This window comes from Amblyomma americanum, chromosome 11 (assembly GCF_052857255.1).
Source record: "Amblyomma americanum isolate KBUSLIRL-KWMA chromosome 11, ASM5285725v1, whole genome shotgun sequence".
Classification (NCBI taxonomy): Eukaryota; Metazoa; Arthropoda; class Arachnida; order Ixodida; family Ixodidae; genus Amblyomma; species Amblyomma americanum.
The window spans coordinates 13,739,399-13,757,151 of NC_135507.1; the positions used below are offsets into that span (position 1 = coordinate 13,739,399).

General features: G+C 63.6%; 1 long non-coding RNA gene across 2 annotated transcripts; it reads right to left on the reverse strand.

Moving 5' to 3' along the window:
• Positions 1–214: 214 nt before the first annotated feature.
• Positions 215–15,228, reverse strand: LOC144109958 (uncharacterized). 2 transcript variants are annotated; one of them, XR_013309657.1, is made up of 3 exons: positions 13,752–15,228; positions 11,069–11,227; positions 215–380 (listed from the first exon to the last, which is right to left on the reverse strand). It is a non-coding gene; the product is annotated as an uncharacterized LOC144109958 (long non-coding RNA). The 2 variants fall into 2 exon arrangements; XR_013309658.1 differs by lacking the exon at positions 215–380 and adding an exon at positions 10,245–10,501.
• Positions 15,229–17,753: the final 2,525 nt, after the last annotated feature.

Sequence of the window (17,753 nt, forward strand, 5' to 3'; positions counted from 1 at the left end):
CCAGACGATTCGTAACTCTTCGTTGTTAATTAGGAGGAGTTGCTATAGGTGCATATACATATGCGCATACAAAAAAGAATAAATTAAGGGCGCCCTGAAGCTACCCCTGAAGCCATGACACGACGACGTTAACTTTTATTTGCTACTGTACTGTACATGGGAGAAAACCATTTATTGTCCTTAAAGTAAATTTGTAGACGCGGACATGAATAAAACTGCGAAGAAAAGCAGACATTTCCGAGCTGCAATAAACCGACGTAATCCAACGCATCTGCAGCTCCAATTCAGTGCAGGGCCTTTTCGGAGCGCAGAGGACCTCTCTCCATCGATAGAATATCGATCTTTTCCTTATGCTCCGCTCCCTTCTGGAATTTTTATGCCTGTAAAGGAGGAGAACACACATTAGCATCTTTATTCAAAACGCGACAAAGACGAGGACGGAACAACTAGGCGAACGCTTGCGCTGAATTTATCTATTTCAGTTACCCTCTTGGCCCCGAGAGCGATACAGTACAAAACACCAAAAAATAAGAAAGGAACAGGAAAATAGAAATACAGGAGAGAACTGGGGATTAATCTCGTCTGAAAAACGGTAACCTGAAATACTAACAGCGCCTAGGAAACGTGGCTGATAAGTGGCAACACTCGTCAATGTTTGTCGTTAAAAACGAAGAGAGTAGAACGCAACATGAAACCACATAAAACACACAATATAACTGAAAACGGTGGAGCTAAAGGAGTTAGAAAAAAACTTCATTGCGTTATAATGCAAACATAGGTTTTTCCTAAACACCTCGATGTTGTTATTAATCACCAGTGCGGCAGGCAGAGGATGGCAACTAAAGATTTATTACTAGGGACGACGTTTATAGATTTTCGCGGAAAACGAATGCACAAAAACCCACTGAATCGCATTTTCTCTGGTATGTTTTCTGTAAGGACAGTTGGCGTCTCCTCTCCTTTCCAGGTAGGGTTTAGGATCTCGTCATTCGTTCATACACTTTTGCCGCAGCGTAGCAGCGAAAGCCGGACAGGAAGACCCGTGCTGGTGGAGAGTACCAGCTGCAGATATGAGATGGAAATCAATATTGGAATTATTATTGGAATCCGGAGAGGCCTAGAGCACCAAATTACGGTAGGACTTACCCACCCCACTCTACATCAAAATATTCAAGCGAGTGTAATACTACAGAACATCGCTGGCTTACATTGCGGGCATGGGGGTTGCAGTGCGAAGCCTGATGACGTCTTAGCTTAAATTTCAGTGGGCGAGGAAAAGAATGGAGGGCGTTTCTTTCGAATGCCTTGTAAGCCACAGGTAGATCCACAAACCGCGCCATGTCTCCTTGAGAGACACCTCTCCCGCGCCACAGGAAGCTCCCGCGCCACAGGAAGACCTCCTCCCGAATCATCGGATTTACTCACACAGGAGACACTAGGTCTGCCGGGACCGAACTGTAAGTAGACGAGAGGGACGAATGTTACGGAGTCTTCACTGCAATGCAATATGGACGAAAGGTGAGGACAGGTCGCCCGCCTTGCAGCTCGCCTGCAGGTCTCCCGGGGAACAGGCCACCGCTCGTCCCTACCTGGCTCGCAACAGGTCGGCGTCTATTCTTCGCCCACGAACACGTCGGAAAAAAGGTAGGCCTCCTGACTACGCGTCAGTCGTAGACGGTCATCTGTTCAACAGGACAGGTCGCGCTCTCCGTCTCCCATGCGTCGCCCGCGCGACAGCTTCGTCCACCCCTCTGCGTGTAGCCCGCGCGACAGGTAGGTCCACCCGTCTGCGCGTCGCCCGCGCGACAGGTCGGTCTCCGACCGTCCGCGCGTCGCCCGCGCAACAGGTAGATCCACCCGTCTGCGCGTCGCCCGCGCAACAGGTAGGCCCACCCGTCTGCGCGTCGCCCGCGCGTCGCACCATCCGCCTTCGCAACACACGGTGCCCCCTGACTCCGCGTCGCCTCTCCGCGCAACACGTGCGCCCCTGCCCGTCTCCGCGCCGCCCGCGCGACACGTGCCCCCCTGCCCGTCGGTGCCCCCGCGACATGATCGCCGCCCCCTCCTCTCCGCGTGACACGCCGCGCCCCATTCCCCGCGTCCCCTGCGCGACACGTTCCCCCTACCCTTCGGTGCCCCTGCCCGCGTCCGCGTCGCCCGCGCGTCACGACCACCGCCGTCGCCCCCCCCCCCTGCTCCGCGTCCGCGCGACACGTGCCCCCCCGCCCGTGTCGGCGTCCCCGCGCGACACGACCGCCGCCCCCCTCTCCGCTCCGCGTCCGCGCGACACGTGCCCCCTGCCCGTCGGTGCCCCCGTGACACGACCGCCGCCCCCCGTCTCCGCGTGACACGCCCCGCCCCCTACCCGTGTCCCCGTCCCCCGCGCGACACGTGCCCGTCGGTGCCCCGGCCCGTGTCCGCGTCGCCCGCGCGCCCCCCTCCCCGTCGGTACCCCGCCGGTATCCCCGTCCCCCGCCCGTGTCCGCGTCCCCCGCGTGACACGCCGCTCCCTCCCCCTCGGTGCCCCCGAGACACGACCGCCGCCCCCGTCCCCCGCGCGACACGCGACCCCTGCCTGTGTCCCCCTGCCCGTCCCCCGCGCGACACGCGCCCCCCGCGCCGTCGGTACCCCGCCGATATCCCCATCCCCCGCGCGACACGCGCCCCGCTGCCCGTCCGTACCCCGGCCCGCTCGACACCTGCTCCCGTCCCCCGCGCGACACGCGCCCCCCTGCCCGTCGGTGCCCCTACCCGTGTCCGCGTCCCCCGCGTGATACGCCGCGCCCCCTCCCCGCTCCTCGTCCGTGCGACACGTGCCCCCGGCCCGTCCGTGCCCGCGTGACACGCCGCGTCCCCTGTACGACACGCGCTCCCCTGCCCCTCGGTACCCCGGCCCGTGTCCGCGTCCGCCGCGCGACACGCGCCCCCCCTGCCCGTCGGTGCCCCCGCCCGCGTCCGCGTCCCGCGCGCGACACGCACCCCCCTGCCCGTCGGTGCCCCCGCCCGCGTCCGCGCCACCCTGCCCGGCGGAACCCCCGCCCGCGTCCGCGACCCCCCGCGCGACACGCGCCCCCCCCTGCCCGTCGGTGCCCCTGCCCGCGTCCCCCGCGCGACACGCGCCCCCCCTGCCCGCCCGTGACCGCGTCCCCCGCGCGACACACGCGCCACCCTGCCCGGCGGAACCCCCGCCCGCGTCCGCGTCCCCCGCGTCGACACGCGCGCACCCTGCCCGTCGGTGCCCCCGCCCGCGTCCGCGTCCCCCGCGCGACACGCACCCCCTGCCCGTCGGTGCCCCTCCCCGCGTCCCCGTCCGCCGCGCGACACGCACCCCCCTGCCCGTCGGTGCCCCCGCCCGCGTCCGCGTCCCCCGCGCGACACGCGCCCCCCCTGCCCGTCGGTGCCCCCGCCCGCGACCGCGTCGACACGCGCCCCCCCTGCCCGTCCGTGCCCCCGCCCGCGTCCGCGTCCCGCGCGCGACACGCACCCCCCTGCCCGCGTCCCCCGCGCGACACACGCGCCCCCCCTGCCCGTCGGTGCCCCTGCCCCCCTGCCCGCGTCCCCCGCGCGACACGCGCCCCCCCTGCCCGCGTCCCCCGCGCGACACGCGCGCACCCTGCCCGTCGGTGCCCCCGCCCGCGTCCGCGTCCCCCGCGCGACACGCACCCCCCTGCCCGTCGGTGCCCCCGCCCGTGACCGCGTCCCCCGCGCGACACGCGCCCCCCCTGCCCGTCGGTGCCCCCGCCCGTGACCGCGTCCCCCTGCCCGTCGGTGCCCCCGCCCGTGACCGCGTCCCCCGCGCGACACGCGCCCCCCCCCCCCCTGCCCGCGTCCCCCGCGCGACACGCGCCCCCCCTGCCCGTCGGTGCCCCCGCCCGCGTCCGCGTCCCGCGCGCGACACGCGCCCCCCCTGCCCGTCGGTGCCCCCGCCCGCGTCCGCGTCCCGCGCGCGACACGCGCCCCCCTGCCCGTCGGTGCCCCTGCCCGCGTCCCCCGCGCGACACACGCGCCACCCTGCCCGGCGGTACCCCCGCCCGCGTCCGCGTCCCCCGCGCGACACGCGCCCCCCCTGCCCGTCGGTGCCCCTGCCCCCCTGCCCGCGTCCCCCGCGCGACACGCGCCCCCCCTGCCCGCGTCCCCCGCGCGACACGCGCGCACCCTGCCCGTCGGTGCCCCCGCCCGTGACCGCGTCCCCCGCGCGACACGCGCCCCCCCTGCCCGTCGGTGCCCCCGCCCGTGACCGCGTCCCCCTGCCCGTCGGTGCCCCCCGCCCGTGACCGCGTCCCCCGCGCGACACGCCCCCCCCCCCCCCCCTGCCCGTCGGTGCCCCCGCCCGCGTCCGCGTCCCGCGCGCGACACGCACCCGCCTGCCCGTCGGTGCCCCTGCCCGCGTCCCCCGCGCGACACGCGCCGCCCTGCCCGGCGGTACCCCCGCCCGCGTCCGCGTCCCCCCGCGCGACACGCGCCCCCCCTGCCCGTCAGTGCCCCCGCCCGTGACCGCGTCCCCCGCGCGACACGCACCCCCCTGCCCGTCGGTGCCCCTCCCCGCGTCCCCGTCCGCCGCGCGACACGCACCCCCCTGCCCGTCGGTGCCCCCGCCCGCGACCGCGTCGACACGCGCCCCCCCCTGCCCGTCCGTGCCCCCACCCGCGTCCGCGTCGACACGCGCCCCCCCTGCCCGTCGGTGCCCCCGCCCGCGTCCGCGTCCCGCGCGCGACACGCACCCCCCTGCCCGTCGGTGCCCCTGCCCGCGTCCCCCGCGCGACACACGCGCCACCCTGCCCGGCGGTACCCCCCGCCCGCGTCCGCGTCCCCCGCGCGACACGCGCCCCCCCCTGCCCGTCGGTGCCCCTGCCCGCGTCCGCGTCCCCCGCGCGACACGCGCCCCCCCTGCCCGCGTCCCCCGCGCGACACGCGCGCACCCTGCCCGTCGGTGCCCCCGCCCGCGTCCGCGTCCCCCGCGCGACACGCACCCCCCCTGCCCGTCGGTTCCCCCGCCCGTGACCGCGTCCCCCGCGCGACACGCACCCCCCTGCCCGTCGGTGCCCCCGCCCGTGACCGCGTCCCCCGTCCGCCGCGCGACACGCACCCCCCTGCCCGTCGGTGCCCCCGCCCGTGACCGCGTCCCCCTGCCCGTCGGTGCCCCCGCCCGCGTCCGCGTCCCCCGCGCGACACGCGCCCCCCCCTGCCCGTCGGTGCCCCCGCCCGCGACCGCGTCGACACGCGCCCCCCCTGCCCGTCCGTGCCCCCGCCCGCGTCCGCGTCGACACGCGCCCCCCCCCCTGCCCGTCGGTGCCCCTGCCCGCGTCCCCCGCGCGACACGCGCCCCCCCTGCCCGTCGGTGCCCCTGCCCGCGTCCGCGTCCCCCGCGCGACACGCGCCCCCCCTGCCCGCGTCCCCCGCGCGACACGCGCGCACCCTGCCCGTCGGTGCCCCCCGCCCGCGTCCCCCGCGCGACACGCACCCCCCTGCCCGTCGGTGCCCCCGCCCGCGTCCGCGTCCCCCGCGCGACACGCACCCCCCCCCTGCCCGTCGGTGCCCCCGCCCGCGTCCGCGTCCCCCGCGCGACACGCGCCCCCCCCCTGCCCGTCGGTGCCCCCGCCCGCGACCGCGTCGACACGCGCCCCCCCTGCCCGTCCGTGCCCCCGCCCGCGTCCGCGTCCCGCGCGCGACACGCACCACCCTGCCCGGCGGTACCCCCGCCCGCGTCCGCGTCCCCCGCGCGACACGCGCCCCCCCCTGCCCGTCGGTGCCCCTGCCCGCGTCCGCGTCCCCCGCGCGACACGCGCGCACCCTGCCCGTCGGTGCCCCCGCCCGCGACCGCGTCGACACGCGCCCCCCCTGCCCGTCCGTGCCCCCGCCCGCGTCCGCGTCGACACGCGCCCCCCCCTGCCCGTCGGTGCCCCCGCCCGCGTCCGCGTCCCGCGCGCGACACGCACCACCCTGCCCGGCGGTACCCCCGCCCGCGTCCGCGTCCCCCACGCGACACGCGCCCCCCCTGCCCGTCGGTGCCCCTGCCCGCGTCCGCGTCCCCCGCGCGACACGCGCGCACCCTGCCCGTCGGTGCCCCCGCCCGCGACCGCGTCGACACGCGCCCCCCCTGCCCGTCCGTGCCCCCGCCCGCGTCCGCGTCGACACGCGCCCCCCCTGCCCGTCGGTGCCCCCGCCCGCGTCCGCGTCCCGCGCGCGACACGCACCACCCTGCCCGGCGGTACCCCCGCCCGCGTCCGCGTCCCCCGCGCGACACGCGCCCCCCCCTGCCCGTCGGTGCCCCTGCCCGCGTCCGCGTCCCCCGCGCGACACGCGCGCACCCTGCCCGTCGGTGCCCCCGCCCGCGTCCGCGTCGACACGCGCCCCCTGCCCGTCCGTGCCCCCGCCCGCGTCCGCGTCGACACGCGCCCCCCCTGCCCGTCGGTGCCCCCGCCCGCGTCCGCGTCCCGCGCGCGACACGCACGCCCCTGCCCGCGTCCCCCGCGCGACACACGCGCCACCCTGCCCGGCGGTACCCCCGCCCGCGTCCGCGTCCCCCGCGCGACACGCGCCCCCCCTGCCCGTCGGTGCCCCTGCCCGCGTCCGCGTCCCCCGCGCGACACGCGCCCCCCCCCTGCCCGCGTCCCCCGCGCGACACGCGCGCACCCTGCCCGTCGGTGCCCCTGCCCGCGTCCCCCGCGCGACACGCGCCACCCTGCCCGGCGGTACCCCCGCCCGCGTCCGCGTCCCCCGCGCGACACGCGCCCCCCTGCCCGTCGGTGCCCCTGCCCGCGTCCGCGTCCCCCGCGCGACACGCGCCCCCCCCCTGCCCGCGTCCCCCGCGCGACACGCGCGCACCCTGCCCGTCGGTGCCCCTGCCCGCGTCCCCCGCGCGACACGCGCCACCCTGCCCGGCGGTACCCCTGCCCGCGTCCGCGTCCCCTGCGCGACACGCGTCCCCCGCGCGACACGCGCCCCCCCCCTGCCCGTCGGTGCCCCCGCCCGTGACCGCGTCCCCCCGCGCGACACGCACCCCCCTGCCCGTCGGTGCCCGCGTCCGCGTCCCGCGCGCGACACGCACCCCCCTGCCCGTCGGTGCCCCTGCCCGCGTCCCGCGCGCGACACGCACCCCCCTGCCCGTCGGTTGCCCCTGCCCGCGTCCCCCGCGCGACACACGCCACCCTGCCCGGCGGAACCCCCGCCCGCGTCCGCGTCCCGCGCGCGACACGCACCCCCCTGCCCGTCGGTGCCCCTGCCCGCGTCCCCGTCCTCCGCGCGACACGCGCCCCCCCCTGCCCGTCGGTGCCCCTGCCCGCGTCCCCCGCGCGACACACGCGCCACCCTGCCCGTCGGTGCCCCCACCCGCGTCCGCGTCCCGCGCGCGACACGCACCCCCCTGCCCGTCGGTGCCCCTGCCCGCGTCCCCGTCCTCCGCGCGACACGCGCCCCCCCCTGCCCGTCGGTGCCCCTGCCCGCGTCCCCCGCGCGACACACGCGCCACCCTGCCCGTCGGTGCCCCCCCCGCGTCCGCGTCCCGCGCGCGACACGCACCCCCCTGCCCGTCGGTGCCCCTGCCCGCGTCCCCCGCGCGACACACGCGCCACCCTGCCCGTCGGTGCCCCTGCCCGCGTCCCGCGCGCGGCAAGCACCCCCCTGCCCGTCGGTGCCCCTGCCCGCGTCCCCCGCGCGACACACGCGCCACCCTGCCCATCGGTGCCCCCGCCCGCGTCCGCGTCCCGCGCGCGACACGCGCCCCCCCCTGCCCGGCGGTACTCCCGCCCGCGTCCACGTCCCCCGCGCGACACGCCCCCCCCCCCCTGCCCGTCGGTGCCCCCGCCCGTGACCGCGTCCCCCTGCCCATCGGTGCCCCCGCCCGCGTCCGCGTCCCCCTGCCCGTCGGTGCCCCCGCCCGTGACCGCGTCCCCCGCGCGACACGCGCCCCCCCTGCCCGTCCGTGCCCCCGCCCGTGACCGCGTCCCCCGCGCGACACGCGCCCCCCCTGCCCGTCGGTGCCCCTGCCCGCGTCCCCGTCCTCCGCGCGACACGCGCGCCCCCTGCCCGTCGGTGCCCCCGCCCGCGTCCGCGTCCCCCGCGCGACACGCGCCCCCCCTGCCCGTCGGTGCCCCCGCCCGCGACCGCGTCCCCCGCGCGACACGCGCCCCCCCTGCCCGTCGGTGCCCCCGCCACGCGGTCACGGGAGGGGGCACTGACGGGAAAGGGGGCACGTGTCGCGCGGGGGACGCGGGCGGGGGCACCGACGGGCAGGGGGGCGCGTGTCGCGCGGGGGACGCGGGCGGGGGCACCGACGGGCAGGGGGCGCGCGTGTTGTGCGGGGGACGCGGGCAGGGGCACCGACGGGCAGGGGGCGCGCGTGTCGCGCGGGGGACGCGGACGCGGGCAGGGGACAGACGGGCAGGGGGGGCGCGTGTCGCGCGGCGGACGCGGGCACGGACGGGCAGGGGGGGGCGCGTGTCGACGCGGACACGGGGAGGGGTACCGACGGGCAGGGGGGAAGTGTGTCGAGCGGGGGTCGCGGACACGGGCAGGGGGGCGCGTGGCGCGCGGGGGACGCGGACACGGGCCGGGGCACCGACGGGAAGGGGGGACGTGTCGAGCGGGGGTCGCGGGCACGGGCACCGATGAGCAGGGGGCGCGTGGCGCGCGGGGGACGCGGACACGGGCAGGGGGGACGTGTCGAGCGGGGGACGCGGACACGGGCAGGGGCACTGACGGGCAGGGGGGCGCGTGGCGCGCGGACACGGGCCGGGGCACCGACGGGCAGGGGGGCGCGTGGCGCGCGGGGGACGCGGACACGGGCAGGGGGGCGCATGTCGCGCGGTCACGGGCGGGGGCACCGACGGGCAGGGGGGCGTGTGTCGCGCGGGGGACGCGGACACGAGCCGGGGCACGGGCAGGGGCACGGACGGGAAGGCGGGCGCGTGGCGCGCGGGGGACGCGGACACGGGCCGGGGCACCGACGGGAACGGGGGACGTGTCGAGCGGGGGTCGCGGGCACGGGCAGGGGCACCGATGAGCAGGGGGGACGTGTCGAGCGGGCGTCGCGGGCACGGGCAGGGGTACCGATGAGCAGGGGGCGCGTGGCGCGCGGGGGACGCGGACACGGGAAGGGGCACGGACGGGAAGGGGGGACGTGTCGAGCGGGGGACGCGGACACGGGCAGGGGGGCGCGTGTCGCGCGGGGGACGCGGACACGGGCAGGGGCACGGACGGGAAGGGGGCGCGTGTCGAGCGGGGGACACGGACACGGGCAGGGGCACTGACGGGCAGGGGGGCGCGTGGCGCGCGGACACGGGCCGGGGCACCGACGGGCAGGGGGGCGCGTGGCGCGCGGGGGACGCGGACACGGACGGGAAGGGGGGCGCGTGGCGCGCGGGGGACGCGGACACGGGCAGGGGCACGGACGGGAAAGGGGCGCGTGTCGAGCGGGGGACGCGGACACGGGCGGGGGCACCGACGGGCAGGGGGGCGGGGGACGCGGACACGGGCAGGGGCACTGACGGGCAGGGGGGGCGCGTGGCGCGCGGACACGGGCCGGGGCACCGACGGGCAGGGGGGCGCGTGGCGCGCGGGGGACGCGGACACGGACGGGAAGGGGGGCGCGTGGCGCGCGGGGGACGCGGACAAGAAGCGCGGGGTGGGTGGCGCGACGTGCGGAGACGCTGCACCGACCTCTCGCGAGGGCGACGCCGAGACAGGAAGGGGGAGACGCGGAAACGGGGGAGGGTACGTGACGCGCGGGCGACTTCGAGACAGGGGTAGGAACGGACGAGTCGCACGGGCGACGCGGAGACAGGGGGCACCGGCGTGTCGCGAAGGCGGGGGGACCGACCTGTCGCGCGGGCGACGCGCAGACGGGTGGACCTACGTGTTGCCCGGGCGACACGCGGACGGTCGGGGACCGACCTGTCGCGCGGGCGACGCGCAGACAGGTGGATCTACCTGTTGCGCGGGCGACGCGGGGACGGTCGGGGACCGACCTGTCACGCGGGCGACGCGCAGACGGGTGGACCTACCTGTTGCGCGGGCGACGCGCGGATGGTCGGGGACCGACCTGTCGCGCGGGCAACGCATGGGAGACGCGGGGACGGAGAGCGCTACATTTCCTTTTGAGCAGATGACCGTCTACGACTGACGCGTAGGCCAACCTTTTTTCCGACGTGTTCGTGGGCGAACAATAGACGCCGACCTGTTGCGAGCCAGGTAGGGACGAGGGGTGGCCTGTTCTTCGGGAGACCTATACTGCAGGCGAGCTGCAAGGCGGGCGACCTGTACTCACCTTTCGTCCATATTGCATTGCAATAAAGATTCCGTAACATTCGTCCCTCTCGTCTACTTACAGTTCGGTACCGGCAGACCGGTACCGGCTAGTGTCTCCTGTGTGAGTAAATCCGATGATTCGGGAGGAGGTCTTAGGCTTCGTCTTCAGGGTTTCCACATTTTGCGTGCTTCCCAATGAGGCGCGGGAGAGGTGTCTCTCGTGGAGACGTGGCGCGGCTTTGTACCTGGGACGGAACTGGTTTCCGCCGGGGGAAGAAATGCAGATTAAAGAATGGTAAAAAAGCAGTGTATGAAAGTTTATGTTTAAGAAGGTCTGCAGGCTGTTTTTATCTTCGCAATTCCCGTGCGTCGACGGGTGGCGTATTTTGGGTAATAGTGGGTGTGTGGCTGTTAGAATGCACTTAGGAGAGCAGAAAGTTGGGCTAGTTGGTTGATATGCATACTGAAGAAGCATCAGTCTGCAACATCCGTGGAAGCGCAGCGAGGCTTCGAACTCAAACAACACAAAGTTCAGCTAGTTGCAGAGGAGTATTCAGATTCTGCCAAGTTCTACAGCTGTTGTCTCGCTGGAGTGCGTCCATTTTTTGCGCTGACAAGCTTACAAGGCATACGAAAGAAACGCCCTGTATTTTTTACCTCACAGAAAGGGTACACTTCTCTTTTCCTCGCCCGCTGAAATTTAAGCTAAGACGTCACCAGGCTTCGCACTGCAACCCCCCTGCCCGCAATGTAAGCCAGCGATTTTCAGTAGTATTACACTCGCTTGAACATTTTGATGTAAAGTGGGGTGGGTAAATCCTACCGTGATTTGGTCCTCTAGGCCTCTCCGGATTCCAATAATATTGATTTCCATCTCATATCTGCAGTTGGTACACGCCACCAGGGATGTTCTGTCTGTCTGGTTTTCGCTGCTACGCTGAGGGAGAGGTGTATGGACGAATCATGAGATCCTGAACCCCGCCTGGAAAGGAGAGGAGACGCCAACTGTCGTTCCAGAAAGAATACCAGGGAAGATGCGATTCAGTGGGTTTTTTGTGCATTCGTTTTGCGCGAAATGGCGTCTATAAATGGCGTCTCTAGTAATAAATCTCTTGTTGAAATTCAGCGCATGTGTTCATCTAGTTGTTCCGTCCTCGCCTTTTTCGCGTAGATAAGGATGCGAACGTGAGTTCTCGTTTGGAGGCATAAGGATTCCAGAAGGGAGGGGAGCATAAGGATCGATATTCTATCTATGTAAAAGGCCCTGCACTGAATTGGAACTACATATGCGTTGAATTATATCGGTTTATTGTAGTTTGGCAATGTCTCCGCACTTTTGTTGATGACTGCGTCTCCGCATTAACTTTAAGGAGAATAAATAGAATTCTCCGTACAGTACAGTCACTAACAACCGTTAACGTAGCGGCGTGATGGCCTTCAGGCAGACCTTAAGTTTTCTTATTTGCATGCACCTATAGGAACTCCTCCAAATTAACAGCAAAGAGTTAAGGGTAGTCTGTACGTCCAAAAGGGTCGTAACTGTTTCGTTCAGAATTTTAAAAAGGGCTATTCTAGTTTCTGCGATGTTCCTTCACTTGGAAGGACAGGAACTTCGCTAGAGGTGGTCGCTCTTTGACACGATTTTGTTTTCGGTGTTAATTCAGCTGAAAAATTGGAGGCGCTTGGAAGGTGTGGCGGAATTTGTAAAACATTTCATAAATCTCCGCCGCCACTATCCACAGCGTGTTGTGCTTGTACCTATGCCTGCGGTAGGCGAGAAACATTTCATACCATCTCCTTGCCACTGAAAACGTTCAATCATGGCGAGATCAGCAGTCAACTTATCCGATTCCGCTGGGCAGTGAATTGTATGACGATGTTTTTGCGTCCCACACGACTGCAACGGAAAATACCCTGCCGCGGTTTTGCACGATATCGCGAATAGCGCATTATGCTCGCCGTTATCGCTGTCGAACTTCATATCTCGCGATTGCATCGCCGTCGCCCAAGGGTGACGACACTGCGCATGCGCCGTTTCAGCCGAGCTTGTTCCTCTCGCTCCAGCACTGGCTGGAAGCACGACCAAGCCGTGCCGCAGGGTAGCCGAGTGGGTAACATGCCTGAGCTTTGCTCACGCATTCGCGAAGACCCTGGATCGAATCCCAGCGTCTGCAGCGGAGCGATCGCTGGCATCACCCGCTGTGGGGACTGAGATTTCGTCTAGGGTCGCTCCGGGCGATTTGACGCCCGGCTGTACACTCGGCCGCTCTGTGTGGTGGACAAGGCGAGGTGGTGTGTCTTTATGACACATCATCTCCTCTCGCTGTCCCCCGGGCATCCAAAGGGCGGATGCCTGCCGCTGCTTCCTGTGGAATTGTTCCCGGAGGGCACTCCCGTTCTGCTTTCGCTCGTTTTTTTTTCTCCCTGGTGCAGTCGCACCTGAAGTGGCGTGCAGACAGACGCAGTCCGTGCGTGCCGTCCTTTCCAGTCGTAAGAGTGGCGTGCAGACAGACAGACTGCGTCTGTCTGCACGCCACTCTTACAACCGGAAAGGACGGCAAGGACTGACCGCCCAGATGCCGCTTGGGGTTTTTTTTAATTGGACAGCAGTGTGCACGAACACCTTCATTCAAAGAAAAAAAAATTGCAGTTGGAGAGTGTGTTTTAGCGCGAGATCTTCTCAGGGAAAAAACCCCGGATCACAGAAGTTCACCATGATCTCTGGACGGAGAGGCTCATATCATGTCATCTTCGGCTCAATACGCTGCTCATCTGATCTATAAATTTGCACGTAGGCTCTCTGTCCAAAATATGAGAGCGGTCGTGTTGAGGCCGACCGTTTATCTTCAAAAGACTATAGTTAACTACGGTTTCGGCAGACACGTGCAAAAATATAAAAAACCTTCGATATCTATAACGCGCGCTGAAGGACCCCAGGGCCACGTCCTCGCAGCGGTTCTGCTCATTCAAGCAGTTCCATGAGCTTCTATCCTGCTGTGTAACAATCGCACGTGCACATCGAGGCACTGAATGGTTCAGCAACGCCTGCAGTTCGACCGCTGCTCGGAGACTTGCCAAGCTTACATTTCGTGGCGCCAGATAAAGCACGAGGAGCGGCGATCAAGATGTGGTCGCTACGTCGGGCGGAGTATCAACACTAAATTATATTCTTCACCGTGAGCCAAGGGCAGCTTGTATCGATATTAATTTTCTTTTGCTATAGCTCTCTAGCTTTCTCTAGCTTCTGCGAAGGATAGCTGAGAGACATCTGGCCTTTGCCGCGTAGCTATGGATAACAACAAACATAATTGCACGCCAAATAAAACACCTACGCACGAAATTACTCTCAAGAAGTAATTCAAGAAGGAAGTAGCTGCAAAAATGCCCCTGTGGTCTCTTATTCGTTACTTTACCTCTTGTACTCGTCATTTAGGCTAAGTTTGTTATCAATCCTCCAAATTTAACTAACTAGCACTCAAGAGCATTCCACTAAATGCGAAACTTACTTTAGCCGCGAATGTCCAGGTATCACGGCATCAGCTTGTGGCTTTTCACCATCTCTCCTTCGCTGCATCCGCATTCCTTTAGAAGATCCGAGAAGGTGCCTGCAGAAGTATAAAAATCATTTGGCCGTAAATATTTTTTATTAAAGGTTGCATGGCTCACTGAACAACTGCAAAATTATGATTTGTATGACGCCATTCCTAACATTTTGCCCCGTGAAATCCTTCATTTAAAAGAAAGCATTGACCCAGTAGAAGGGCGCGGCTCAGTTGTGTTAACGAACGTGCTGCCCGACTCCAAAAATATTCGCATATATGTCGATGAAGGCGGCTAACCAGGCTCCAGGAGAATGGGTTTTCGTGCAGAATTTGCTGCCTGGACCAGTCGGGTGCCAGCAACAGTGGAACCGGACCAAGGCTTTGCAGCAGTGACGAGACTTCCGGATGGCCGCGTTTGGATCGTGTACCATAAGGGCCATCGTGGGCGAGCTTAATGGGGCGGCTCCTCCGAGCACTCTGTCTCCGGTTGTTGGCGAAGACGCTCGATTGCCACCTTGAACTATAGTGCCAGTTTCTGCTGGGGACACCGCCGTAGGGCATTCTAACACAGGTGCTCTGGTGCAGTGACTGACGCCTCGGTGCGTACTGAGGAGGACGGCATAAATGGTCAAACAGTGAATGATAATCTCACTGCTGTCATTACGGAGTGGGCAGTAGGCCGGATGATTGTACAGGATACTGACGCGTCGGTGCATACAGGAACAATACTGCCTAGAATCCTGTTCGTCACAGCGGCCGAACTCGGGGAGCGGTTGTGCGAGACTCCACATAGTGAACCAGGAACTGTTTTTCGATGATTGATTTTTAGTTCGACTAAATGTTCTCTAGTTTTTTACGTGCACGTTATGACTATCTGCCAACTCAGCAGGGGCGCTGTTCACTTGCTTTAATGAGTGTGCTGAGGAAGTCGGGCGCCCGCACTCAACCAACGACGCAACAATATTAAGTCATTCTCCAAAATGAGAAATGAAAGAAAACCACTGAACCGCCTACATTACGCTCTTGTTAGAGTGCTGAAATTCATGTCTCGCGCTGATAATGATAAGACATTAGCCGCGTTTCCAACTTAGGAACACATTTAGACGGTCCTTGGAGATTTGCGGAAAAATATGAACATACTTAAATTGCATTGTCTTTAGTTATACCAACCCAATCAGAGAATGCGAATGTGAGCAAACAAATACCAAAATAAGATGCAGGTCGTCAAGCCTGCAGAAGGCTTTATTCTGCATCGACAGCCGCGCGCATGCACCCTGTGATGTTGAAATAAATTTCTGATTCTGGTTCTGTACAAATGCTATTGCCCGCCGGTCTACATCCACAGCCAGCCAGTCAGCCACATGCATTGCTCTCACCGTTCTTCATCTGCTCTGTGCTCCTAACGCCAGCCGTGTTCTCGGAAGAGTACCGTTTGCTTCTAGTCCATAGAACCTTCTATGCTTCTATTGCATAGAACAATTCATTATTTTTATCACCTTTCAATCACCCCAATAACCTGCCTAACTAGACCCACTGCAGGGCAAAGGCCTCTCCTATGCCGCCTTTCAGTACATCGGAAACAATAAAATGGGTTAATCTCCATCTGATATAATCCCCATAATTAATCATTTTATCGATATTTTTCTTTGCGCATCATCCTGACGTCATTCTCTATCGATTAAAACCATTCGTTTGATCCCACTTCTACTGAGAACACAACACCACAACAGCTGCGGACGTTTTGTGGACACAGCCTCACCAACATTGGCAAGTAATGCTTGGATAACAGCGGTGAATCTCTGGCATGCGCAAAACTAAATGGCATTCCCACTCTAGTGCACACTGAGGTTTTTGTTTATCTGACAGCGTTGTTTATCTGTTTATCTGAAGTGCTTTCTTTACAGGAAGCACTTCAGTTGTGCTCTTGGAAAATGCTTTGAAAGCGTTCCTATCAGGTTCCTTCCTGCTATCACTTCCGTCCCCGATAGTTAGACAGTCATCGGATTTCATTGCACTTGATGTTGAAAAGATGAAAGCATCAGTTCTAATAAACAATTCTGGAGTCAGGCAAATTTGCAACAATCAAAATCCACTTCGATCATAAAATCTCACCTATGTGATACATATACCAGAAATGCTAACCTAGTTTAGGAAATTAGATGTCGCCCAAACTTATGCAAAAGATGTTGAACACACATCACACTGTTTATTAGCGGCTCATTTAACATCAAGTGTCACATCTGGCCATCTTTAATTTCTTTCTGAAAGAGGACCCAATCTCTGAATCACATAAAGGGGCTTTCCTGTCATTCTTGTAAAGGTGCTATTCGTTTGTAGACACCATTTATAATTTGCAATAGCAAATGTTTTCTCCTAGAGGCATCATTGCATGCCTCTTTTACAACTTGGTCCCAAATGTGTTTCAGGCTGCATTAAAGTTGCCTACAGGAGCGCCAACCAGTTCCGATGCTCTTCCAGCTACTCGTCATAACATTTGTTTAAGTACAATTGCTTCTTAATAGTGAAATAACGCATTTATTGCTCATTAGGAAACAGCTTATCAGAGCCATGCCATCACAAAGAAAGCTATGAATATGTACAGCTTTGCTTTCTATCCGTATGGCGGAGCTTTGGTATATGCTTATCAGTAATTATTCGATTATTTCAAATCTACCACAGTTTGCGGCCTGCTCTGGTCATAGTGGGCTGAGATGACTTTACAATACGTATATATTTCTTTTTCATGAATATTAAAACTTCTGGGCAGCTTTGCGCTACCATTTAAGCACCGAAATGTCGAGTGAACCTGGCAAGATTACACATTTGGCAAAAAATTAATGCAGTTTTCATGCGTGCCTCGATATTGACTAAAAAGACAGTTTGCAGGCACGAACAAACAAGTAATGTATAGAAAGCTGTGCCCACCTGTCCATCCTCACTGCTAATCCCAACTGTATGATGAATGTTTTCCGGTTTCGCTAAAACTGAGAAATACAGCAATGAGTGGTTGTCGCTAAGGCGACCACTCACAACCACTTGGAGTACTTGCTACTGAACTAAGGTAAAGCTATTTGTTATAGGCAGCAGAACTAATTAAGCACAATCAAATTGCCACGCATTATCGACTACATGTTCACATTCCTTGTGCAGCAGTGGTTCATTGGTAAGAATAATTTGTTGTCCATCTATACACCCTAACAGGAACCAAACTTTATTTAATATTAATTATACATTTATTGATGTCATGCTTACACACACACAATGAAACTTACTGAACTGAAAGGAAGAAAAGTATATGCTGAATTTTTTTTAATACACACAGGCTGAAAAATGAGAAAATTACGTATGCTCTTGAAATCCGGCACCAACATGCAAGAAGATCAATTTTCAATTTGTCTTCAGTCTTCAGATAGTGAGAGGAAGCGCCGTACAGTACTTTGGCCAAAGTGTGCTTACCGCCAACCATCGCTCGTCGCTCCTAGCGTGCTGGTTGGTCACGGCGAGCAAGGAGCGCGCGCTGTTGACTAGGGTGCCTCGATGCCAGCGCTGCGCCGTACAGGGTGGAGACACGACCTTCGTGGGCGCCATCTTGGGGCAAGCGCTGAAATGCGGGGCTACGGAGCGTCGGCCGGTATCCTTCTTTAGAACGCGCTTTCGCTAGCAGGCTGAGCTGTATAAGGTTTCTGCATATAAACTAGAAAAGTTAATTGCAGGCTGTATATTATTTGCTTATACCATAGTCAACCTAGTTAACATGTCTTTTGAACAAGGCTTGAAGACAGGGAGCTCCATCTCACCACTTAAAGAGCTGGCTCCAGACACTGTGAAAAGAGAATATTGACAGTATTGAAGCTACAATAGTAGCTGTCAAAGCATTCCCACAATTCTTTACAAAATATGCCTAAATGGCATTCTTACATATAAACGACAGAGTAACTGACCAAGGCGGTGGTCAAACATATGATA